We start from the raw sequence: 25,993 nt of genomic DNA, 5'->3' as shown, positions 1-25,993 counted from the left end.
AAAATCATAAGCTATAAACAAATTAAGCCTCTAACAATAGAATTACTAATAACAACAAAGAAATGTTCACCAAACACTTACTGTGTCCCTGCCTTGCTAGTCTCCAGTTAACAAACCCATAAGTTGACCACCCATCCTTCTGGAAAACATCCTCCCTGTGGCAAGCTGAACATCTGGCCTAGTTGGCCTCTCTCCAGTAGACTGTTCCTACAAGGGAGTCTGTGCTCTTGGAAAGTAAGATGTGCTTGTTCCTAAGCTTGCCTGTGCCTACTTACTTGTGTAGGCACACATTTGTGTGCGTGCTAGAATTAACTACTATGTACTGCAAAGAAGTAAGTGCCATGAGAGAGATAGTCATTGTTTCTCTGAATCTCATTACAATGCTTTGGAAAGATGGCTCTAGGTGTGACGAAAACAACTCAAAAGATGGGGACAATCATATATTTAAGAGACAGAGTACTCAGGGTACAGACGTATATTAAAAAAAATTCTTGGGGCGCCTGGGTGGCTCTAGAGGGTTAAAGCCTCTGCCTTCAGCTCAGGTCATGATTCCAGGTCATGGGATCGAGCCCCACATCCGGCTCTCTGCTCAGCAGGGAGCCTGCTTCCTCGTCTCTCTCTCTCTACCGCCTCTCTGCCTACTTGTGATCTCTGTCAAATAAATAAATAAAATCTTTAAAAAAAAAAATTCTTTGCTGCTTATCTGAACTTTGAATTTAAATGTCCTGTGTTTCCCTGGCCTCTCTACTGGTGACCCCTCTCCTTACCCTAAGCACCCAAACATCAACTTCACCCATAGCCAACTATTTTATACTTACAGTAACCTCTCTTTCCCTGTAGACCTCTGTCTGCCAGCAGAAAGAAAAATCACTCCCCTCTTCTAGCCTGCAGTGGGGAGCTTCCCTAAAAGGTGGCCTGAGCAACTAGCTCAGTGGGAGAGAGAGGTCCACAATGTTCTTAGTACATGGAGGCAGTGAAAAGGCAAGGCATGGTGCAGAAGACAACCCTCACTTACTTGCCACTTTTGCACAGGACTAGCCTAGCTCCGAACTAGGGATGGGAAATTAACCGGAATTTCCTACAAGACCTCCCTGTGCTCTTCAAGCAGCTCACCTCATACATCCAAATCCTTTTGAGATCCCTATTTCTGGATTAAACAACCCATCTTCAACTGCAAATGAAGTCACGTATATATTCTTCAAATGAGTCCAAATTCCATTTAAACAGGAAAAAGCCTTTTCCAGTCACGTCTGCCCCAAGTAAAAGGAGAGACATTGTCTAAAGGCGCTAGAGCATTGCACAGAACACACGTGTGTAAACTTTCCCCTTGTCTTAGGGACCATCTATTTGGATGACACATTTTGACACCCCCACAAAAGGTGAGGTGGCTGCTGCCATGAGGAAATTGCCTATGATTAGGAGAAAACGTGAAAGGATAGGAATGCCTCTTTGGAGCATCTCACACGCGGTAATAGCTGTCATGAAAATGACCCCAATTTTGCCTATTCTCACTGGGGAATGAGAGAGGAATTTACTTCCTGGCCTTTTGAAGGGGTATCCTTGGTGTTAGTTTTGGATGTAGGGGATTTCTAACTTTCAGGGAAACCTATAGGTTTAGGCAGAGGAGGCATGTAGGCCCAGAGCTGGAAACGACGTCTTGGATTTTGGTGACTGGGAGTTTAACAATGATGCTATTTTAGAGTGCAAAGATTGGAGAGGCTCATAATAAGATCACTAAAGTGAATGAGGGACCTCACCGATAGAATTCGCTGTTGCCATTAAATAAGACACTGAACACTAGTTAATGATGTAGAAGACATCTGATACATAATTAAGTGAAAAGTTGCAAAACATGTACAATTATTGACCAAAATGTGGACAGTGGTAATCTCTGAGTAACAGAATTACTCCTCACTAATATTCATTTACTTTTTTTAATAATGAATATGAATTGCTTCAGGGGGAAAAAGTTATTCTATATATATTAAACACCTTTCAACACTTCAGAACCAATAAAACTGTGCTTTTTATTCAGGTAACAAACAAGGAACCAAAGACCTATTAAAATCAAACTATGGCAAGGAAATTCAGCAGGGCTTCAAGCCATTCTCTACATAATAGAAATAATATTTTTGAAACTTCGGATTTATAGGCTCCCCATGAAGCCAATGAGGGTATATGTGAGCTACAAAGATCACAATGGTAACACAGCCAACAGTCAGCATTCCCAGAACTCTTCCTTATTCTGTACCAGGCATCAGGCTAAACACTGAATTACCTCACTTAGGCTCCTAGCAACCATACAAAGTAGATACCATCATTATTCCCAGTTCTCAAGCTTCAAGATGTAAAGTGCCTTGCCTAAGGACCCACAGAGAGCAGATGATCCTGACCCCTTGCCCTGCATACGAGCAAATGAGTACTCACCTCACTCTCCAAGTGACACACCTCTGGCATCTCTAAAAAATACTGTCACTCAGCCATTTGGGCCAGCATTCTGACCTGTCAATCAAGATCTATTTTGATTATCAGAAAAAAGGAACTTTAAAGGCACAGAGAATCCGTGTCCTTCCTTCAGGAGTTCTGGGGGTAAGGCTAATGCAGGTCTACAGTCCTGTGCACTAGAACGAATGTCAGCAAGCACCAAAAAGAGGCAGAGTCTGGTCAGCCAGCTGGTTACTCGAAAAACAGCCAGTCGGCTAAAGCACTTAACCCTACTGCTTTTTCACTCGTTCTAATTGGTTGCCTGACTTCAGTTCCCCCTGCTGCTCTCTACTTCGATTCTTGCACCAGTCCTGCCCCGACAGGGAGGAAGAAGACCAAGGTGAGGATATAATAAACACAGTCTACACGACAGGGCAGGGAATGCAGACTAACAAATGCAGACAACAAACCATCTTTTGATATTGGTTTTCATTTTGTTTTTCTCCCTGAACTGATACTCTGTCTTGTTCATTAAGTCAAGCCTATTTGGATATCTTGTCTTTGAAAGCTGTGGCAACATAGAAATACAGTGGCCCTCTACTCCTCAGTTCTGCAAGATCTCTTCCCCATTGCCTAGACCAGAGGAATACAATCTTGACCTCTAAATCTATAGGTATTTACCATCAAGACTATCAAATATGCTACTTGTGAGACCTTTAACTCGTGAAATGATCCCAACAGCCCAGATCTCTCTAGCAACATGGCAGTAAGGACTATTTAGAAAGAGCATAAGTAAGCCAAAGGTAATAGGACGAGGGTGCCTTCCCCACACAGGCCTCCTTGGCATTAATCAGGGAAAGGGTGGGTTTCAGGAGTCCAGCTTAAAGGGAGTAAGAAAACCCAAGGCTTCATTCCATAATTCTTACTTGCTACTAAAGCCATGAGGCCAGGATGTGTGTTTAAAGCCTCTTTAATTCAAAGACCTGTTATCTTTACTTGACCTTATTTCCTGTCATTGGCAAGAATCAAGCTGCTTCTATTCCCCCTAATAGCCATATAGTATAACTCTTGCTGGGAACAAACGCTGTGTGTACCTTCCTTTGTGGCAGGCCGCAATCTTGGGAAGTAATATGTCTGTTTTGAAAAGAGTCATTTACAGCCTGCTGTTTGACCTAAGGGATCCAGAAGCCCACCCTTTTCTGGCCTCATACACTGTATTTCCTTCCTGGGTTTTTCACAGGTTTAATGCAGCACAGGTGGTGGTGTGTTTCCAAACCAGGTGTCTGAGGCTAAAGACATTTGCTAAAATATTCAGCTTATATCCTTTTTGGCTTGAAATTTAGCACTATGAAGTGCTGAGACTTGGGGATGGCTTGACTTGATTTTTTTTTATTACATTTTGACTGTCTTTTACTTGGTTTTTCCTCCCTGCTGTTTACCACTCCCTGGAGAAGCTATAAAATCCTTGCAGTTTACTTACCCACACTTCTCAATGTAGTGTCAATGCCACACACGCAAACTCACAACTCTCCAGCTGATTGGGTATAGGGCTGGGGCTGCAACTACTTATCATTTTATTTTTTTATTTTTTATTTATTTGTGTGAGAGAGAGAGTGCACACAAGCAGGAGGAGCAGGAGGCAGAGGAAGAAGCAGACTCCCCAGTGAGCAAGGAGCCTGATGCCTAACTCAATTCCAGGACCCTGGGATCATGACCTGAGCCGAAGGCAGATGCTTAACCAACTGAGCCCTCAGGTGTCCCACTGCTTCTTCATTTTAAACATGAATGCATCAGAGTCCAGAGATAGTATAAGGGACACCCTCACCCTACCCAACCCCCATCCATCCAGGGAAAGTAGTTGATAGGACAGAGAAGGCTTAAACCCTGTCTGGTTCTTTTGACCTCACAATGGTTGTGTCTGTATAATAGAAAACCTTTTACTTCACAGTGTTAGGAAGACCAAATAGCGTTGTGTTCATATTATAAGCAGTACATATTTACATATTATGATATAAATAAAATTTTGTATCTGTTTATTTGCTTGCTTTGTGTCTGTGTTCCTCACTACACTCTAAGCTCCACATGGAAGAAAATCAGGTAGATGGGAACCTAGCATCTTAAACACAGTAAGAGCTCAAAAATTCTGTTTAAAAAAAAAAAAAGTAAATAGGGGCGCCTGGGTGGCTCAGTGGGTTAAAGCCTCTGCCTTCGGCTCAGGTCATGATCCCAGGGTCCTGGGATCAAGCCCTGCATCAGGTTCTCTGCTCAGCGGGGAGCCTGCTTCCACCCCACCCCACCCCGCTGCCTACTGTGATCTCTGTCTGTCAAATAAATAAAATCTTTAATAAATAAATAAATAAAGGCTCTGCCTTTGGCTCAGGTCATGATCTCAGGGTCCTGGGATCAAGCCCCACAGTTGGGCTCTCTGCTCAGCAGGGAGCCTGCCTTCCCACCACCCCTGCTGCCTGTCTCTCTGCCTGCTTGTGATCTCAACGTCAAATAAAAGAAATAAACCTTTAAAAAAAAGTAAATAACCTATTTATAGATGCTAAACAGCACCACGGGGATGAAATAATCAAAATCCAGGTTGCAGAAAATTCTACAAGACAAACATAAGTTTCTTCCACAAATACATTTTTTTCAAGATTTTTTTGAGAGAGAGAGCATGCACATATGCACAAGAGGGATGGGTATGGCAAAGAAGCAGACTCCCCACTGAGCAGGGACCCTTAGGATTTGATCCCAGGACCCTGGGATTATGACCTGAGCCAAAGGCAGATGCTTGATCAACTAAGCTATCCAGGTGCCCCCAACAAATACATCCCAAGACAAAAAAGAAAAAAAAATTGGGGGAGGAAGCAAGATGGTGGAGGAGTAGGAAACTTAAATTTTATCAGGTCCCAGGAGTTCAGCTAGATAGTTACCAAACCATTCTGAACACCTACAAACTCAGCAATTATCCGCAAATCTCCGAAGAGAAAAAGAGCAGCAATTTTCTAGGAACAGAAAATCGACCACTTTCCAGAAGGTAGGATGTGCGAAGTGAATCCAAATAGACAGGAAGATAGACTACTGGGAGAGGGGCCAGCTCCCAGCAAGTGAGAAAGCAGCAGAGCACAAAACTGGAACTTCTAGAAGTCTGCTCCACTGAGGGACAACACTCCAGAAGCTAAACACAGGGGGTGGAGCCCTCACGGGAACAGTGTGGTCTCAAGACCTGCGGAGTCACAGAAAGACTGGGAGTGTCTGAGTGTGGCAGAGTTGCCAGGTATTGGTGCAGGGAAGCTGGCTGCAGAGACGGAGTTGAGCAGTGGGCTCTCAGCTCAGGGTTACCTTAAACCGTGATCTGAGGCACAGTCAAGCCACTGCTCTTTGAGCAGGGACCCCACAAGTGGCAGATCTGGAGAGACCCCCTCCTTCCTCCTCCAGAAGGAGGGGCATAGGAGCATGCTGCAGGAATCTACTGGGTTTGGAAACTCCAAACAGGGCTGTGCACCCGAGACAGAAATGCTCAGTCACAGGGTAGGCGAGCATGGAGTGCAGCCAGAGACAAGGGAGATGGGAGGGACTGACTGCTTTTCTCTGAGGGTGCATTAAGGAGTGGGGCCCTGAGCTCTCAGTTCCTATGGGGCCAGAGATTGGGAGGCCGCCATTTTCATTCCCGTTCTCCAAGCTGTATGGAAAGCATTCAGGGAACAAAAGCTTCCAAGAGCAAACCAGAGCAGATTACTTAGCCTGGCCCAGGGCAAAGGTGGTGTAAATCCACCTTGGGCAAAGACATTTGACAATCACTTCCACAGGACCCTCCCACATAAGATCAGCAAGAACATCCAGCCAAGAACAAGTTCGTCAATTGAGGAGAAATGCGCAACTCCAGAGCTAGGGGAAAGCAACACATAAAATTTTTAATCATGGCTTTTTTCCATGATTGTTTAGTCTTTCAAAGTTAAATTTTTTAAATTTTAGTTTTTTCTTATTCTATTTTCTAAATTTTTCCTCTTTCCTCTTTTAACTTTTTAGATCTATTTCATCTTATCAATACCTTTTTAAAAATATTTTTAGATTTTCATTGTTATAGTCCTATTCTATCCCTTCATTCTATTTAGCCTTATTTTTTGTATACATATAAGTTTTTCTTTTTTTTAAATTTTGGGGTAGAGTTTCTTCTAATAGATCAAAATATACCCTAAATCTAGTGCATGGCTTTGTTGTAGTCTCCAGCTGGATCACATACTTTCCTCTTTTTTTTTCATTTTTTTCAACCAACTTATCAATTCCTTTTTTAGAATCTTTTTTAATTTTCATCTGTACAGTCATATTCCACCCCTTCATACCCTTATTTTTGTATATATATAAGTTTTTCTTTCTTTAAAATTTTGGGAGGTCATTTCTTCTAAGAAATCAGAATACACCCAAAATCAAGTGTGTGGCTGTGTTCTATTTACCAGTCTAATATACTTACTTTTTTATTTTTTATTTTATTTTATCTTTTTATTTTTCCTCCTTTCTTCTCCCCCCCGGTTTTGGGTCTCTTCTGATTTGGTTAGCATATATTTTTCTGGGGTCTTTGCCACCCTTTTAGTATCTTGTTCTCTCATTCATCTACTCTTATCTGGATAAAATAACAAGGTGTTAAAAACTCACCACAAAAAAAAAGAACAAGAGGCAGTACTGATGGCTAGGGACCTAATCAATACGGACATTAGTAATACATCAGAACTAGAATTCAGAATGACAATTATCAAGGTGCTAGCTAGGCTCAAAAAAAGCATGGAAGATATTATAAAATCCCTTTCTGGAGAAATAAAAGAACTAAAATCTAAACAAGCTGAAATCAAAAAACCTATTAATGAGGTACAATAAAAAAATGGAGGCTCTTACTGCTAGGATAAATGAGACAGAAGAGAGAATTAGTGATATAAAAGACCCAGTGACATAGAATAAAGAAGCTGAGCAAAAGAGACAAACAACAGCTGGATCATGAGGGGAGAATTTGAAAGATAAGTAATACCATAAGACAAAACAATATTACAATAATTGGGACCCCAGAAGAAGAAGAAAGAGAGAGAGGGGTAGAAGGTATATTGGAGCAAATTATAGTAGAGAATTTCCCTAATATGGCAAAGGGAACAAGCATCAAAATTCAAGAGGCACAGAGAATTCCCCTCAAAATCAATAAAAATAGGTCAACACCCCATCATCTAATAGTAAAACTTACAAGTGTCAGTGACAAAGAAAATCCTGAAAGCAGCTCAGGACAAGAGGTCTGCAACATACAATGGTAGAAATATTAGGCTGGCAGCAGACTTATCCACAGAGACCTGGCAGGCCAGAAAGGACTGACTTGATATATTCAGAGCACTAAACGAGAAAAACATGCAGCCAAGAATACTATGTCCAGCTAGACTGTCACTGAAAATAGAAGGAAAGATAAAAAGCATCCAGGACAAACAAAAATTAAAAGAACAAACTCCAAACACCAACCCAGTCCTACAGGAAATACTGAAAGGGGTCCTCTAAGTAAAGAGAGAGCCTAAAAGTAACAGACCAGAAAGGAACAGAGACAATATAATGGCACTAAATTAATATCTTCCAATAGTTACCCTCAATGTAAATGGGCTAAATGTCCCCAATCAAAAGATACAGGTATCAGAATGGATTAAAAAAACAAGATTCATCAATACGCTGTCTACAAGAAACTCATTTTAGACCCAAAGACACCTCCAGATTTAAAGTGAGGGGGTGGAAAAGAATTTACCATGCTAATGATGGGCATCAAAAGAAAGCTGGGGTGGCAATCCTTATATCAGATTAAGATTTTAAGTCAAAGACTATAATAAGATGAGGAAGGACACAATATCATACTTAAAGGGACTGTCCACAGGAAGAGCTAACAATTTTAAATATCTATGCCCCTAACATGGGAGCAGCCAACTATATAAACCAATTAATAACAAAATAAAAAAAAAAATACAATCGACAACAATATAATATAGTAGGGGACTTTAACAACCCCCTCACTGAAAAGGACAGATCATCTAAGCAAAACATCAACAAGGAGATAAAAGCTTTAAATGACACACTGGACCAGATGGACATCACAGATACATTCAGAACATTCCATCCCAAAGCAACAAATACACATACTTCTCAAGTGCACATGGAACATTCTCCAGAATAGATCACATCCTGGGTCATGAAATAGGTCTCCACTGGTACCAAAAGATTGGGATCATTCCCTGCATATTTTCAGACCACATTGCTCTGAAACTAGAATTCAATCACAAGAGGAAAGTTGGAAAGAACTCAAATACATGGAGGCTTAAGAGCATCCTACTAAAGAATGAATGGGTCAACGAGGAAATTAAAGAAGAATTTCAAAAATTTCATGGAAACAAATGAAAATGAAAACACAACTGTTCAAAATCTTTGGGACACAGCAAAGGTGGTCCTGAGAGAAAAGTATATAGCAATACAAGCCTTTCTCAAGAAACAAGAAAGGTCTCAAGTATACAACCCAACCCTACACCTAAGGGAGCTAAAGAAAGAACAGCAAAGAAAGCCTAAACCCAGCGGGAGAAGAGAAACCATAAAGATCAGAGCAGAAATCAATGAAATAGAAACCAAAAGAACAGCAGAACAAATCAATGAAACTAGGAGCTGGTTCTTTGAAAGAATAAGATTGATAAACCCCTGGCCAGACTTATCAAAAAGAAAAGAGAAAGGACCCAAGTTAATAAAATCATGAATGAAAGAGGAGAGATCACAACCAACACCAAAGAAATACAAACAATTATAAGAACATATTATGAGCAACTCTACGGAAACAAATTTGACAATCTGGAAGAAATGGATGCATTTCTAGAGACATATAAACTACCACAACTGAACCAGGAAGAAATAGAAAACCTGAACAGACCCATAACCAGTAAGGAGATTGAAACAGTCATCAAAAATCTCCCAAAAATAAGAACCCAGGGCCAGATGGCTTCCCAGGGGAATTCTACCAAACATTTAAAGAAGAATTAATACTGATTCTCCGGAAACTGTTCCAAAAAATAGAAGTGGAAGGAAAACTTCCAAACTCATTTTATGAGGCCAGCATTACATTGATCCCAAAACCAGACAAAGACCCCATCAAAAAGGAGAATTACAGACCAATGTCCTTGATGAACACAGATGCAAAAATTCTCACCAAAATACTAGCCAACAGGATCCAACAGAACATTAAAAGGATTATTCACCACAACCAATTGAGATTTATTCCTGGGCTGCAAGGTTGGTTCAACATCCGCAAATCAATCAATGTGATATAATACATTCATAAAAGAAAGAACAAGAACCATATGATACTCTCAATAGATGATGAAAAAGCATCTGACAAAGTACAGCATCCTTCCTTGATCAAAACTCTTCAAAGTGTAGGGATAGAGGGTACATACCTCAATATCATCAAAGGCTTCTATGAAAAACCCACAGTGAATATCATTCTCAATGGGGAAAAATTGAGAGCTTTCCCCCTAAGGTGAGGAACACGGCAGGGATGTCCACTATCACCACTGCTACTCAACATAGTACTAGAAGTCCTAGCCTCAGCAATCAGACAACAAAAAGAAATTAAAGGCATCCAACTGGCAAAGAAGTTGTCAAACTCTCACTCTTTGCAGATGATACGATACTTTATGTGGAAAACCCAAAGACTCCACTCCAAAACTCCTAGAACTCATACAGGAATTCAGTAAAGTGTCAGGATATAAAATCAATGCACAGAAATCAGTTGCATTTTTATATACCAACAGCAAGACAGAAGAAAGAGAAATTAAGGAGTCAATCCCGTTTACAATTGTACCCAAAACCATAAGATACTTAGGAATAAGCCTAACCAAAGAGGCAAAGAATCTGTACTCAGAAAACTATAAAGTACTTATGAAAGAGGAAGGAAGACACAAAGGAAGGCACAAAGAAATAGAAAAACATTCCATGCTCATGGGTGGGAAGAACAAATATTGTGAAAATGTCTATACTACCTAAGGCAATCTACACATTTAATGCAATCCTTATCAAAATACAATCAACTTTTTTCAAAGAAATGGAACAAATAATCCTAAAGTTTATATGGAACCAGAAAAGACCTTGAATAACCAGAGGAATATTGAAAAAGAAAAGCAAAGTTGGTGGCATCACAATCCCAGACTTCAAGCTCTATTACAAAGCTGTCATCATCAAGACAGCATGGTACTGGCACAAAAACACACATAGATCAATGGAACATAATAGAGAGCCCAGAAATGGACCCACAACTCTATGGTCAACTAATCTTCGACAAAGCTGGAAAGAATGTCCAATGGAAAAAAGATGGTCTCTTCAACAAATGGTGTTGGGAAAATTAGACAACCACATGCAAAAGAATGAAACTGGGGACGCCTGGGTGGCTCAGTTGGTTAAGCAGCTGCCTTTGGCTCAGGTCATGATCCCAGCGTCCTGGGATCGAGTCCCACATCGGGCTCCTTGCTTGGCGGGGAGCCTGCTTCTCCCTCTGCCTCTGCCTGCCATTCTGTCTACCTGTGCTCGCTCTCTCTCCCTCTCTCTCTGACAAATAAATAAAATCTTAAAAAAAAAAAAAAAAAAGGAATGAAACTGGACCATTTCCTTACACCACACACAAAAATAGACTCATGAAAGACCTCAATGTGAGACAGGAATCTATCAAAATCGTTGAGGAGAACACAGGCAGTAACCTCTTTGACCTCAGCCACAGCAACTTCTTCCTAGAAACATTACCAAAGGCAAGGGAAGCAAGGACAAAAATGAACTATTAGGACTTCATCAAGATCAAAAGCTTTTGCACAGCAAAGGAAACAGTCAACAAAACCAAAAGACAACTGACAGACTGGGAGAAGATATTTGCAAATGACATATCAGATAAAGGTCTAGTATCCAAAATCTATAATGAATTTACCCAACTCAACACCCAAAGAACAAATAATCCAATCAAAAAATGGGCAGAAGACATGAACAGACATTTCAACAAAGAAAACATCCAAATGGTCAACAGACACATGAAAAAGGTGCTCAACATCACTCGGCATCAGGGAAATACAAATCAAAACCACAGTAAGATACCACCTCACACAAGTCGGAATGGCTAAAATTAACAAGTCAGGAAACAACAGAGGTTGGCGAGGATGCGGAGAAAGGGGAACCCTCCTACACTGTTGGTGGGAATGCAAGCTGGAGCAACCACTCTGGAAAACAGCATGGAGGTTCCTCAAAAAGTTGAAAATAGAGCTACGCTATGACCCAGCAATCACACTACTGGGTATTTAACCTAAAGATACAAATGTAGTGATCCAAAGGTGTGCATGCACCTGAATGTTTATAGCAGCAATGTCCACAACAGCCAAACTATGGAAAGAACCTAGATGTCCATCAACAGATGAATGGATAAAGAAGATGTGGTATATATATACAATGGAATACTATGCAGCCATCAAAAGAAGCAAAATCTTGCCATTTGCAACAACGTGGAAAGTCAAAACTCATTTAATCCTCCTACTTAAAGTGAACCTTATCTAAACAAGATATGAAAGTTTGTAGTAGGGGCACCTGGTGACTCAGTCAGCTAAGTGTTTGCCTTCAGCTCAGGAATGATATTGGGGTTCTGTGATCAAGCCCTGCATCGGGCTCCCTGCTCAGCAGAGAGTCTGCCTCTCAGTCTCCCTCTACCTCTCCCCTCCCCTTCCCACTGCCCTCCACTCTGTCCCACTTCCCAGCCCGTGCTCTTTCTCTCTCTCAAATAAATAATATTTTCAAAAGTTTGTAGTAAATAATGACATAATACAGAGTGTCAAAAAATAATGGAAATTTATCTTTTAAAAATGAAACTAAATAAAAATAAGCTTATTGTAGCTTATATTAAACCACATTTGGAATATAATAAATATGCTCTAATTCATAGAACAACAAATAAATTGACAGTTTTAGTGCAATTCGTCTGACATATAAAAGCATAATAGTAATATCTTTCAGTTCACATTTTATTTTGTCGCATAATCATAAAAATAGTCATTCTCACAAAAATATTAGAGGGCTCCATGCATTTTCTGAAGTCTTTTTAAATATCTCATTCAAATCATTTTCTTTAGAATCATCCTATCAATTTTCTCTCCTCCAATTAACAAGTGAACAAATTCTGCCAGATTCATATTTGTTAATGGCTTTGCCTGAAACCAAAGGAATTCTTTCAACATCACCCTTTCAGAATACTTCATGATGTCCTGCATCTTTGCAAGATTTATTTACAGTTTCAGTTTGGCTAGATGCTAATAATGGGTAGGGAGGAGGGGGAAAGAGGTATTCAAAGTTTGTATCAATTTTACAAACTGTTAGTTATTCAAGAATTCTGCTCCCCTGTGCAACCTGCTAATTGTTGGGACTAATACTGGATCTCTCATGACCTACTCCTATAACTGCAAGTTTCACATAAATCATGCATAGCCGGGTACTACTGAAAAGCCTTATTAGAACTGATATTTGAATATTTCAATCCAAAGTGGCTCAGGCCTAATTATCTTTCGAATTCCCCCAAATTTATTTTTTATTTTATGGCTGTAGATGAAATGACATCCTCTTAAACCCATTCAGAAGGACAAGGATGCGAAGAGCACCAAGGACTACCAAAGGCAACACTATAAAGTTAAATATGTACCTTGGCCTTTTATAGCTCAGTGTTAACCAAAATTCACTCCTGCCGCTTAACCAGAGAATTCCTTTCAATTCAATCCATGCAAATAAATAGTTCAGTTCTAGTATACAAAGTAAAATAGGGAACATCACCACAAGGGGCAAAATATCACTGTATTGTTGCCTTACCCCCTAATGTACACGTAATCTCGACTGATTATTTTAAATAATGTCATAACGTAAAAAAAATCTGAGCAGTATAGGATAGAGATCAGGGAAAAGACATAAATATGAAAGATCTTACTTCCTAAACCACATAAAACCTTGCAAAGATAAATAGCACATAACCAACTGACTTTATATCCATGAATGTGAAAATCTTCCTACACCAGTGTTGACCAAACTTGCCTAAGCACATGAGAATTAGGTTTGGGGCCTGTTAAGGTAGATTCTCAGGCTCCTCCCACGGGGATTCTCATCAGTAGTTCTAGGAGTAGAGCCCAGGAATGGATACATTTTAACAAGCATCCCAAGAATCCTTAGGTTCACATATGTTTAAAAACCACTGACTTGGTCTAATTACAACTTTAAAAGTGAGGGCGGCTGAACCATGAACACAGGGCCTACAGCTGATGTCTGGAGTCAAAATGGAAAGTAAACTGAAAGAGGCTTTCGCATCGGGCAGATGTTAGTTTGGATCTTGGCTTTGTCCTTTACTTGCTCGGATCCCTTGAACAAGTAGCTAACATTACTAAGCTTCTTTTTCCTTATAGGCAAAATGGGTGTAACATTGACCCACAAGATTGCTATAGAACTAAATAAGGTAAATGAAAGAACTCAGTACAATATAGGGCAGATAATAGTCAGTGTGTTCAATTAACTTCCTTCTTCTTCTATTTTGCTGGAAAATGGGCCCAATAGAAAATACCAACAATACCAGCTCTGAGTGTTGGCATGCTTTTTACAGGTCAGGTGCACGCTGCCATTATCCTTCTCTGCCAGCACCCCCACCCTCAAATGCTGCTTCCCATTCATTCCCCAGTCCACAATCACAAAGGACTTCCTCAGGTGAAATGAGACACAACCCAGCTGTATTTTGTCAGTGGAGCCACCTGGTGACAGGTATGAAGAACTGGTTTTCTCTTCCTTCCCCACAAGGGACTCATCCCCAAGCTGCACTCCCCACCTTTATTCTGTCACCATTTTCCTCTTCCATTACTAGCATCAACCATTACTTTCACATGAAACCTCTAGCTTTCCTTTCCCTTCTTTTGCTCAGAAACTTCAGAAAACTCTTCCTTTTACCTGCCCCCAACCCTCTCCACCTGTGCTCCATCTGGGCGCCAAAACCAAGCTTAATTGAGGCTGATGAACAGACGGGCAACTCTAGGAGCTCCTCTACCTGAAGAACAGAACAGAAGGGCCATCTGCTCAAAAGTGAAATTGGAATAAAAACACTGCTATCAACCTGGCAAGTTCTTAAAGGTGCCCAGAAGTTCTCCTCAGGAGCACTCCAGAAACTTGTGCCTCTTTCTTAACCTTTGAGAGAAACTTTCTCACAAATACCAACACTCATGATCAGTCACATGCAATTTCTCTTTTCCTCTTTCTGTTGCTGCTCCTGGAGTTGAGAAACCCTTGTCCGGACTCATCTGGAATCACTGAGGCCTGCAAATGTGAAGGTAGTGATCTTCCCCCCTACTCTGAATTGCTTCTTGACACTCATTCTGGTGCACTCTTCACAGGGGAATGGGGAAAACCTTGAGGTTACTGGGGGTTTCTCCCCTCTTTTGTCCCTCGCTCTCTCTCTCTCCTCCCCATCCATTTGCTTTTCCCACTTCCCAATTCAACACCATCAGACCTGGATTCAAATTCTGACAGTATGATTTACGAGGTGTGTGACATGGAGTATACATCCCTTCTGGGCCTCAGTGTTCTCATCTTTAAAATGGGAGTAGGGACAGTACCAATTTCATAAGGTCATTGTGAAAATGAAATGCATTAATAAATTCAGAAGAGTGTGTGTGTGTGTGCGCGCGCGCACGCACAAGCGAATGTATGTGTCTGTATGTCTTGCATTTAGCATCATGGCTGGCACAGAGCAAGCACTCAATAAATGTTAGCTCTTGCTTTTTAGTTCTTTTGTGTCCTTCACCGACACTAGCATGAGCTTGCCAGCAAACCTGGGAGAATATTCCTGGGCTCCTCAAGTGCCAGACTCATTCTCGCTACTTCCAGAAGATCTGTTAAATCAAGCCACAGCAGAGAAGGAATGAACAAGCTTTCATGGGGTTAAGGAGCCTGCTGTACTTTTCCTAACAGAGATTCACTTAGGTCTTATTTTTCAAGCCATACAACTTCTTCAGGTCAGGTCAACTTCTTCAATTTAACCTTTGAACACACTTTTTTTACCCAAAGTAAGGATACATTTTAATTTTCTGAACATAAACAAGGCATGATTACTGAGGATAATATGGGAAAACACAGAAAGGTTCAAAGAAGATGAAAATCACCTGAAATCCCCTCCTTCCAGAGAAAACCACTAATAACATTTGCAATCTTTTCCATATGCATATGTCTGTTCAAAACATATTTGTATCATTTTTTTAATGTTTTTGTTCTATTTTTATGTTTTGCTTTTGTCACTTAACTTATAGAGTGAATACTTGCCAGGATTACATGTTCATAAAAAATGACTATATCATAATCCATTATGAAAATACGCCATAATCATTAACATAATCTTCATTGTTTCCAATTTTATACAGTTTGCACAACCTTGAAGTGAACATTTTTAATAGAAATTTTTTGTTCTCGGGGCGCCTGGGTGGCTCAGTCTGTTAAGCATCTGCCTTTCGCTCAGGTCATGATCTTAGGGTCCTGGGATGGAGACCTGCATGGGGCTCCCTGCCTAGTGGGGAGTTAGCTTCTCCCTCTCCCTCTCCCCCTCCCCCAGTGCTATGTCTCTCACTTTCTCTTTCTCTTAAGTAAGTAAAATCTTAGGGAAAAAAATTTTTTTTTGTTCTCAATTCTGAGTTTTGGGGGGAAGTGAGTTTCTGGAGCCAGATTTCCAGGGTCAGAAAGGAATGCCTTTCTTAAGGCTGCTGGTGGATACTGCAAAATCCTTCAGAAACGTGGTACCGGTTTACAATCCCAACACCAAGGTCAGAAGGACCCAAAGCCTTATTTTTAGTTTCTGGGTCCTCATGAATAATGCTTGTGACTTCTAAGGAGAGGTAGTGAAGGGTTACTTACCAGAGCCCTGGAGAGGCATGGACACAGCTTCCCGCTGCTTGCTTGCTTCAAGGGAAGCTCAGGTGTATTATAGAGGCGTCCTGATTGCAACAGCCCCAACGGCCTGACAAGTACCCTAAATTTCTCCATCTTTTTAGTGAACGTCCAAGTTACCTGCACACAGAACAACAGCGTGACAGCCACCATCACCTATCTAACTATCTCAGCCTTCACTGTTGCCTCCCTAACACTAAGCGCCAAGTGGGACCTCTGCTCACTTGTTCCCCCGCTCACTTCTCCCCGCTACCCTGTCAGCTCCACGCGCCGCCATCTTATCTTGCGCGGCACCGTAGGCCCCGCCCCCCGGCGGTCTGCGTGCAGAACACGTGCCCCGCTCACGCAGCTGAGCCAACGTTTTGTCCTTCATAGAGCGTTTTATGCCACACGTGCCCGCCGGGTGCTTTTTTTTTTTTAAATTTAGATATAGATACTTTATTTACAAATATTTAGATTAATAGCATGTTGTTACATCAAATTAAGAGTACAGCAGTCCGAATAAATCCTGTCACAAAAGCAAGAAAACCCACTATAACTAACTTTGGGAATCGAGGTATTGTACTTAACTTTGATCGCTACCTACCTTATATCCCTTATGTATCTTAGGAACCGCCCCTCCCACAAGTTTACAAGTGTTGTTTTGGGGTACAAAAACAGATGAAAAATGTTAGTACTGATTTATAGCCAGTTATCCGATCACCAAGCAGGATGGAGTTTCTTGACTGGCACAGACTATTTTGTCCTCTGCTGTTCACAACCTGCCCAGGTGTAGAAAGTTACTGGAAGCAGGCATTAACCCTACCGCTGCTCCACTGGCCCAGATTACTGGGTTGGAACTCGGTGCGGGATTAGAAAGTCGTATTGACCTGGGGGGCTCCTGGGAGGCTCAGTTGGTTAAGCGGCTGCCGTCCGCTCAGGTCATGATTCCAGGGTCCTGGGATCAAGCCCCACAGCAGGCTCCCTGCTTAGCAGAGAGTCTGCTTCTCTCTCTCCCGCTGCCTGCTGCTCTGCTTACTTGTGCTCTCTGTCAAATAAATAAAATCTTTTAAAAATAAAAAAAGAAAGAAAGAAAGAAAAGAAAAAAAGGAAGTCGTATTGACCTGGGAGTCATCTCTGGGGTTGCAAATCTAGTGGGAGATTTTAGCCGTTTGGTTTGACATGCTGAGATGTTCCCAACCCCATGAAGCTAGTGCAAACTGTTGAGAGAATCAGTTTGCCTTCAGGTAAAGTTTGAAGCTCCCAAATGAAATGTACCCCAGCCCTCTCACTAGTTGTAGGACTTTGGATAAGTTACTTAACCTGACAATGTTCAGTTTCCTCATCGCTAAAACAGATCCTAACAGGTATCTTCCTCATATCTTCATCTTCATCTTCAGGAAGACTAATGAACAAATACATGTAAAGCTCTTGAAATAGTGCCTCGCACAGTGAGGACCAATGTAAAAATCGCTATCATTGTTATTGGTGTCCCATGGCCATCATCCTTTAACGATGAGATCCTCTTCAACTCTGTCTCCCTCAGCCCTACCCTTACCTCTACCCATGCCTCCTTCTCACATCTCATTCAACAGTAAGTACCTCTCGAGCACCAGCTACTGTGCCAAGGGCTGAGGACATAATTTACCTTTCTTTTGGAATCTAGTACGGTGACAGACAAGAAGCCAAGCAGTTGCACCTGCCCAATAAGAGCTAGGATGGGGGTAGAGATGCCTTTGGGGGCACCTGACCCAGGCTCAGCATGCCATGAAAGCTTTCCCAAACAGAAAGACCTAGAAGATGAGCTGAGATGAGACATCTGTGGGGTCACAGGAGACAAATGTGAAAAAGAGAATTATAGAAAGAGAGCAGAGCACATAGAAGAGCCTGGAGACAAGAAAGAAGGAAAGTCCAGAGCAGTAAGAAGAGCTTCTCAGGACAGGGAAAATTGGCATGCTGGGAGGGGCACAGAATTCTGAGGGAAGAGGATGATGAACCCAGCGGGGCCAGATCATCTTAAGGGGCTTGAGGTCAGTAGAGAACACTTGAAGGATCTTCAGCAAGGTAGTGAAGTGGTCATATTTCCATTTTAAAACATTTCTCCAGCTGTTGAGTGCAGACTGGATTGCACGATGTTAAGGTCGGGCCACAGAGACCAGTTAGGAGGCACAAGACGCAGGTGGGATGGTGGCAAGATCCAAGAAGTCAGCGGGAACTGGGGATGGAGAGAAATGGGTAGATATGTGAGATTTGGGGGGGGGAACAAGCCAGTGTGGTAAGGGACTGCATAGTGGTCCTGAGGAGTCAAGACCCCCCCGCCCCAGGTCCTGACCTGGCCCTGGATCCTTCAGCCCCTCTGGGTCTACCTTCCTGTTTGCCACCTCCGCTGCTCCCACAAGCCCCCAGCCTGGCAGTCAGACTCTTCCCCAGATATCATCCTAAACTAGTCCTCTGTCTTCCCCCAAAGTCACTGGGCTTCCTCATCATTGGATTACTCACCGGGAAACACAGTGGCACCCACCCCACTTCTCACTCAAGCAGCAGCCCTGCCCTCCATCCCTCCGCCTGGACGGGCTTCCCAGCACAGCGCTGCTCATCCTTCCAGCCTGTTCTGATAGCACCTGCTCACAGGGGACACCCCTGCGCCCCCCGTTATTCTCTCTCATGGTACTGACAATCAGCACGCATCTGTTGTTGTGTGCCTAGCCCCAACCCCCAACATGCACTTTGAATGTCAGATCCTGATGCCTGTTTTCCATCATCTCCCAGATACCTAGCACTTGCCCGGCACACTCTGGTGCTCAGTAAATATTTGTGGGATGAGGAATGAGTGAAGGAAACACAATTTGTCTCCAGCCATTGGTTGAGGCAATTCCCTTCACAATCCAACCCTTGTGCTCCTCTCCAGCTGCATCCCCAACCTTACTTCCACACGCACATACCCTGCCTTGCACATATGGATGTGCGGGCACATACACACACATCACACACACACACATACACAATTTAGGCTACACAATGCCAGCCTGACTACAGCTCCTTAAGTACCAAGCCTGTGCACACACGGTTTCCCCTACGGCCCTCCAACAGTCCAGTCAACTCCTATCCATCCTTAAAGCCCAGCCCAGAGAATACCAATTTCAGGAAGCCTTTCCTCACCACCCTGTCCCAGCTACATTATTCTCCCCTTTCCTCTCTGCTCCCTCTGTACTGCATGATCATTGCACAGCACGTTGTATCTGAATTGTCTGCACTTCTCCCCTGCTAGACTCAACTGAGGGTAGGCTCTACCTTTCAACTCGGGACCACCAGATCTTGCTTTCTGAAACAGTACTACACTTGTTAGACAGTTACCTGCCCCTTCCTCTCCCTCCTGAAAGACCTGCCCCACCCTCTCAAGGCCTTGGCACCAGCAGCCTCTCTGCTTTTAGACATGGTGCTGACTGTGGATTTGGTCTGCCTTGTCCATGCCCTTTGACAGCCAAGGGCTAGTGGCAAATCACAATTCCCCCATTCCCTTCATCCCCAACATTTTCCTACAGATAAAAGCAAATACAAAAAATGCACATAGCAAACAAGAAGCTAGGTACAATGGCTTCCTCTGAGAGGGAACCTGGGGTATGAGGAGAGACGGACAGTTGGGTAAATAAATGCCTTTTGCTGAATTTTACTACAGAAATGTCTTAGTTTTTCAGCTACATTGTAATAATAAAGCTGTTCCTAAACAAAAGGTGCAACAAGGGCAGAAGGTCTTGGGAAGACAAAGGCATCATAGGTCCGGGACCTCAAGGAGTGCGTGGTGCTTGTTGATGTCATCCGGGTCCCCCTCATCCACACCCTTGAGCCTCCTCCATCGCTGGATGAACAAACAGAGACATCCCCACGCCCTGACACCACCACCACCACCACCACCAAACAAAAAAAAAAAAAAAAAAGAGAGAGAGAGGGAGAATTGTACTGTCCTCTGAATCTACCTGACCCAAGAGTTACAGATACTGTCCTACCAGGCAGAGAGAAAGCTCACACACGCATAAGGAATGCGCCCTGAGGACTGGGTATCCTCAACCACTGTGTCCCAGCCCCCACACCCCAAACCCCTCACCCCATCCCCAGGGAAGAGGCCCATACACCTTTAGGGGCCTCTTGGGGCTGCAGAGGTGTGCACAGCTGCCCGCATGTGGTGCAGTCATAAAAATGAGCACTGCATACAATTGTGGGTGGAGAAAAGCTTAAGGATTTTTTGCTCTGACCTTAGCTTCAATTGGTTAGTGTCTCTGGGACTTGTCCGCCCATCCCAACCTCTGCCTATGGAGGACCCAAAGCCAGGCAGGCCCAGTTCCCGGCCAGCAGAGGGGCCTGGAACATACAGTCCTTTCATCAGAGCAGCAAGTCTAGGGGCCACTTGTACCCAACACCACCTCTTCTCCCAGGGAAAAGCAGCTCCATTGTCTGCAAGTCTGAAGGAAGGAGACTCCTTCCTGAGCTTCAAAACGGGGTGCCTTGTTTGTTTTATCCGCACCCCTTAATGGGCCTTGTTGTTGAGCAGGCCTGCGTTGAGCCTACCTTTGGCCATTCTGTCTCTTCATAATTATGCACAAGGCGAAGAAAAGCAACAACTGTAACTCGACACTTGGCGATTCAACTTGGCCACCCTAAATAACAGTCAGCCTGGGAATAAAACATCCTGCAACAATGCAGGCCCGATGGCTATTAGGGTGATTTACTCTAGACCACATGAAGTTCAGCGGCCGGGAAAGAGGGCCAAGCCTGAAATGGTCTTTCACGCTCTGTCGTAAATTCAGATCACGGCTTCAAAGGTGGTGCCAAAGTATTGGTAACCCAAAGTCAAGGGGCCTAGGTTTTGTTTTCCAGGGCAAAGGGACACCGTCAATGATGGGAGAGCTCTGTGGAGGTGACCCAGGGATGGGTTCCCGGCCACCTCTCCCCTCGCTGTGTCCCTTTGGCCGGAGGAAGGGGCATAAAAGGTGTCAGTGGCCCCAATGCTCGGTAAATCACTGGGTGTGAACTCAGCCGGGCTGGGTGATGGCCTTCAGGACCCTTTCTCCTAGAGGCCAAGCCCTGTAGGCCCCATACTCAGTGACCCCATGGATGGGTCACCCGAAGTGTGAGACCAGACAGCCTGTTCAGTCACCAGAAGGGACCTCTCCCAGGGTTAGGGAGAGGTGACAGAAGAGTCCTCAAACATCCCACCCTAAAGAAGTGGCCTCCACTGTCTCTCTGGATGGGAATTTTTTTTCAGAGAGCTCTCAGGAAAACACTACATGACAACATGGACAACTTCATGCTCTCCAACATTCACTGAGCTAGGCTTTAGGTCAGGAGTAGTGTTACTGAAAGAAAAAAAAAAATGTGTTTCAGAACCAAAAAGACCAATGGGAAAATGTAGACACACTTCATGCAAAATAAGTGCTAAGGTCGTTCAACAGTAACAGCTCCCATCTATTAAGGGAATGCTTTGCCCAGTATTGACTTTGAGAGGTAAACAGGATTAGAACTGCCATTTACAAGAAACTGAGGTCAAGAACCCCACCCACAGCTAGCTGCACTGAGGCGTTTACATGGACATTGCCACATTTAATTTATATTTAAAAATTTAGAATTGGGGGTGGTGCATTTACAGTTAGTGAGTCATTTTGAGCATAAAAAACCCCCAAGTGTTTTAACCATTTTTATGCATTTATTTTATTTTATTGGACATAGCAGAGAAACAGGTTGGCACAACCTCCGTCTTAAGACAGATATTTATTAACTGGGGAGAGTAACAAATCACCCCAAGGGGGCCCAGTGGTTCAGGAGAACTGGGGTCCAATCCCACCATGGCATTCGCTTGCTGTGTGGTCTCAGCCATCTTCCTCTCCCTTTCTGTGCCTCAGCTCATCTTCAGGCTCCCCGAAACAGTTCTGGAGTTGGAGTTTTCATCGGTACTCTGGGAACAGAGCCTGCCACCCGACACCCCAGCTGGAGCAGGTAAAAATTTTAGGCCCCTTTATTCTTGCCTTACTGCTCTGGTCAAGCTAGATTGGTATTATATTGGAACTATAGAAAAGCCTCAAGTTTTATGTAGCACAAGCTTCTGCCACTGACATGGCCATAATGGCCCAGTCCAGGGGATACCAAATAGGTTTTGTTTTGTTTGCATTCTATCCAGGCAGGGGATAGAAATCACATCAGTTATTTTCATAGACAGAATTTAATATAAAGCATCATGAATTATGTAGCCAAAATTCTAAAAAAGAACTCTATTATGGCAGTAGCAACTGTAAACAGCAGCTACCATCCCTACGGTCAAGGCCTGAAGGGAATTATTAAAACACAAAAGCTCGGATGAGGAGCCCACAGAGACAAAACTCCAACCACTGAGGAGGGGGCTGGCAGGGTGGGCCCAAGCCTCTTGAACATCTCCATATGCCCACACTCAACATGTCCCATGGTGAACTCTTCACCTTCCTTCTTCTTCTGACGTTGACCACAGTCTGCCCTCTCTAGCCTAGTGAATGTGACGTCCACCTCTAGTCATTCCAGAGAGCTCCTTCCCTCTTGGTCCTCACACCCGGTTGATCAGGAGGTCATGTGATTGAACGCCCTGGTGCCCCATGCCCCTTTAGCCCTTCTCTCCAGGCACCTTGGAGCCGCCATTGTTTCTCAAGAGGACAACCAAATTCTCTTACAAACTCCTTTCCCTGCCCTTCCACCTTGCCCCCTTCCATTCCAGCCTTCAGTGCCTAAAACCAATCTGAAGGTATGACAGTTCCCTATTCAGGAGCTCACTATGACCCCTCTCTAGAGCTGGAAGTTTGGCAGGACACAGGGCTCTCTGTGAGCTGGAGATAATAACACCCTGAAATATAGCTTTATCCAGTCACTCTCCATCCTGCCTGCTGCTACTCATGCTTTCCAGTCCCTGCTATCCATGGCACCGTTTTTTTTTCTGTTTGCACCTGGTAAGTCAGGCCTATTTTTACAAGTCTGTTTCTAGCTCCTCCTCGGTGAAGCCCTCTTGGATTCCCAACCTCTTTAATCAGATTTAGTAAGTTCTTCCTTGAGGCAACTTCTGGCATCTTTTAAAGCATCCCTCTCTGGAGATGTTATATTAATATCACCAAAGTAGACTTCAAGACAGAGAATACTGCAAGGAAGACATTTTATAATTAATAAAGGGGGCAAGTCTTCAGAAGGTATGCTAATCATGAGTGGGTAAGTTCCTAATAATAGAGCTTCAAAAGCCATGAAGCAAAACCAAAAGAGATAAAGGGGGGAAAAGACAATAGTAGTTAGATATTTTAATACTTGGAATTTGCTAGAACAAGTAGACAAAAAGTCATAAGGACACAGAACACAGAAGCAACCATATCAAGTGCTCTGACAACCAATTTGAAAACATTTGCACAGTTTCTTACAAAATTAAACATCTACCCTTTGATCCAACAATTTCTCTCCTATGTATTTACTCAAGGTAAATGAAAACATATGACCACAAAAAGACTTGTTCACAAATGCTTATCACTCTTTTTTCAGCCCTAAACTAGAAACAACCCAGAAGTCCATCAACAGATGAATGGACTAACAAATTGTAGTTCATCAATAACCAGAATATACTCAACAATAGAGAGGGAAAACACAAGGCACACATTAACATGGATGGCTTTTTTAAAAAGATTTTATTTTTAAGTAATCGCTACACCTAATGTGGGCTCAAACTAACCACTCCAAGATCAAGAGTCCCATGCTCCACCAACTGAGCCAGCCAGGCACTCCAACACGGATGACCCTTTAAAAACGTTTTACTGAGCAAAAGAAGTCAGATCAAAAGATACTGCACGCTATCCTTTAGACAAAGTTCTGAGAACAAGCAAAAGTAATCTACAGTGATGGAAAACATATGAGAGGTTGGCTGGAAGAGGGATTGGCTCCAGCTGACAGGAGGAAATTTCCTAAGGTGATAGAAATATTGTATTTTTTTGTTGTTGTGATGATGGTTACACAAATGTATACATTTGACAAAGCTAACTGACCTGTTTCCTATAAAAATGTATGCAATTTAATATATGTAAATTATACCTCAAAAATGTTGACTATTAGGAAAAAAAAAAAATAGAGAGAGAGAGAGAGACTGTGAACATAAATGGTCTGGCCACAGCAGAAAACAGTGTGGTGCTTTCTCAAGAAGTTCAACATGGAATTACCACGTGACCCAGCAATTCCACTCCTAGGTACATACCCAGAAGAACTGGAAACAGGTACTGGGACAAACACGTACACAGGCATGTCCATAGTCTCGCCATTCGCAACAGCCAAAGATGGGAACAGCCCAAATGTCCACCATCAGGTGGCAGTGACAGTTTCATGGTTTCAAGACTGTTGCATTTGTATACTTTAAATATGTGCCATTTATGGTATGTGAATGATTCTTCAATACAGCTGTCAAAATAACACACACATAGCAAATGTTTGAAATCTGCCCAGAGTCAGCATTTCCATACAGAATTTCTTGCAGCAGGTGTTTTCCTGGTCGCTTCTTTTCCCTGTTGCATAGAGACTGGGATGGGGCCGGAATGACCATGGTCAAAGGGACATCAGGCTCCATCCCATCCCCATGCGGCCCACTGTGGGCTCCAGGGCCTTTCCAGCTCTCTCCCCCACAGATTGCCTGCAGATTCCCTGGGAAGGAGAAGCTGACTCCCAACCCCTACATACGCCCCCACTTTCTGCCCTTCTCAGTGTAGACCCCCTTCTCCAGCTCTAGGCTGTTCTCTTACATTCCTAGGCTGAGGACAGCACCTCCAGGGCCCTCCCTGGTTCCTGAAACTCCAACCCAGCCCCCTCTGTCAGTTCCTTCCAGGATGTCCCCTGCTGTCCCTGCAAGGAGATTGAAGCAGTTTGGCTCTGCTTAAAGCTTCTGTTTGCAGGAAGGACTTTGTCACACATGCTAATGAATGGCCTGCCTGACTGAGCAGACACAGAGGCAGAAGAAGTGGGGTGGCCTCTAATGAATTCTTCCTGGCTGTTGCACTGATAAGATGACAAACAGATGAGTGGGGCCTCTCCTCCTCTCTGCCGGACTTAGGCATCACCTTCCCCGGCAGCTAAGCTCTCAGGCCTGTGTGCTTCTGGGAGCTCGTGGCCTGGGTCAAGGCAGGGATGGATGTGTGGGCAGTGGGAGCACGTCAGCAGATGGGGCTGGAGGCAGGCAGGGCCCAACCCCAGCCGATTCCCCCACTGTGTCCCACTTTTGGGCTCCTAAACCAAGACCCAGGCATAGCTGAGCAACTTACCCAACGGTTTCAATACTGCAAAAAAAGCCTCTTCTTCCTTCATTCTTAGTGGATTTTTTCCTCTTTACAGGAGTAGTTCTTATGTATTGTACAGCATTCTGCAAATGAAGAAAACACAGAAGGGCCACCTGGCTGGCTCAGTTGGTGGACTGTCAGTGCAACACCTGATCTCGGGGTTGTGAGTTCAAGTCCCACATTGGGTGTAGAGATTACTTAAGAAAATAAAATCTTAAAGAAAGAAAGAAAGAAAGAAAGAAAGAAAGAAAGAAAACACGGAAGAAAATGAAATCACTGTGATGTGATTCTATCGTCCAGAGATCATCATG

The 25,993-nt window shown here is 43.2% G+C and overlaps 1 long non-coding RNA gene across 1 annotated transcript; it reads left to right on the top strand.

Moving 5' to 3' along the window:
• The first annotated feature begins 16,873 nt into the window (after positions 1-16,873).
• Positions 16,874-25,833, top strand: LOC125085179 (uncharacterized). Its single transcript, XR_007122796.1, has 4 exons — positions 16,874-16,951; positions 22,280-22,362; positions 24,536-24,605; positions 25,738-25,833. It is a non-coding gene; the product is annotated as an uncharacterized LOC125085179 (long non-coding RNA).
• The last annotated feature ends 160 nt before the right edge of the window (positions 25,834-25,993 follow it).

Source organism: Lutra lutra, chromosome 14 (genome assembly GCF_902655055.1).
Source record: "Lutra lutra chromosome 14, mLutLut1.2, whole genome shotgun sequence".
NCBI classification, from domain to species: domain Eukaryota; kingdom Metazoa; phylum Chordata; class Mammalia; order Carnivora; family Mustelidae; genus Lutra; species Lutra lutra.
The sequence above is the reverse complement of the archived record's forward strand: the minus strand, read 5'-3'. Positions and strand labels throughout refer to the sequence as shown.